General features: G+C 43.4%; 1 non-coding gene across 1 annotated transcript; it reads right to left on the bottom strand.

The window, feature by feature from the left end:
• Positions 1–468: 468 nt before the first annotated feature.
• Positions 469–575, bottom strand: LOC118492028. Its single transcript, XR_004892469.1, has one exon. It is a non-coding gene; the product is annotated as a small nucleolar RNA R71 (small nucleolar RNA).
• Positions 576–1,423: the final 848 nt, after the last annotated feature.

Here is a 1,423-nt window from a genome sequence, read left to right on the forward strand (position 1 = left end):
TAAAAGAACCCCTAGACGAACCCGAACGCTTTCTAAGAAGAAGACTTAAAGCTAAAAACCAAGAGAAGGTTTCGGGGGGACCCACTTCCAATGGCGGACCAACGTACCCTCATGCATTACCTACGACCCACCGTAGGTAATCTCGACGCCGCTATCAATGCACCGAATTTCAAAGCCAACAACTTCGAACTTCGGCCGCATTTGATACAAATGCTTCAAAACTCCGCAACCTTCCATGGGCTTGCGGACGAGGATCCCCATCTACATATTACTAATTTTTTAGAAATATGTGATACCTTTCGGATCAATGGAGCATCAAACGACGCCATCCGCCTTCGAATGTTTCCATTTTCACTAAAAGACCGAGCTAAGGCTTGGCTTAATACCCGCCCAGTTGGCTCGGTAAACACCTGGGATGAACTAGCCCAAAATTTTCTATATAAGTATTTCCCTCCTGCTAAAACGGCTAAATTAATGACTGAAATTAATACATATTCACAGAAGGATGGGGAATCCTTATATGAAACTTGGGAAAGGTTCAAGGAGCTACTAAGAAAGTGTCCTCATCACGGTCTTGCGGTATGGCAACAAGTATCCACTTTCTATAATGGGTTGTTGCCACACACAAGACAAACACTTGACTCTAGCTCCGGGGGACTCTTAGGTAATCGTCGCCCAAATGAAATATATAATCAAATTGAGGAAATTGCTCAAACCAATTTTCAGTGGAAGACTCCCCGAGGCAATAAATCTATTACCCCAGGCGTCCATAAGGTTGATGAAAGCACTTCTTTACAAGCTCAAATCGAGGCCCTTTCTTCAAAAATCAAAAAGCTAGAGATGGCAAAAACGGCCTAGGTTATGGCTTGTGAAGGGTGTGGTGGGCCACAAGAAAATTGGAGTTGTATGAAAGAAGTAGATAATCAAACAGAATCGGTAAACTACATTGATAATAGACCAAGGCCGTCGGGTCCTCCTACGGGTACCTACAACCAAGGATGGCGTAACCACCCTAACCTTGGTTGGAGAGAACCCCGACAATAGTAGTAACCAACAAAATCAACGAGCAAACTTTCAACAACCAAGAAACGAGTCACAAAATTTCTCTCAACAACAAGGGGGACGAGAAAGGCTTGAAGATACCGTATCTCGCCTTATCTCCGACACCGAAAAGAAAAACTCGGATCGATTTCAACAATTGGAATCGAATTTTAGAAATCAACAAGCTAGTATTCAAAACATTGAAAAACAATTAAATCAACTAGCTCAAAATTTCTCCAAGAGACCACAAGGCGCGTTACCAAGTAATACCGAAACCAACCCAAAGGCGCAAGTACATCTCATCACATTGAGAAACCGTACCGTGGGTCCCGAGGAGGCTCCATTACCTCCAACTGAAAGAAGCTAATCTAGCCAAACCACA

Source organism: Helianthus annuus, chromosome 4, assembly GCF_002127325.2.
Source record: "Helianthus annuus cultivar XRQ/B chromosome 4, HanXRQr2.0-SUNRISE, whole genome shotgun sequence".
Taxonomy (NCBI): Eukaryota; Viridiplantae; Streptophyta; class Magnoliopsida; order Asterales; family Asteraceae; genus Helianthus; species Helianthus annuus.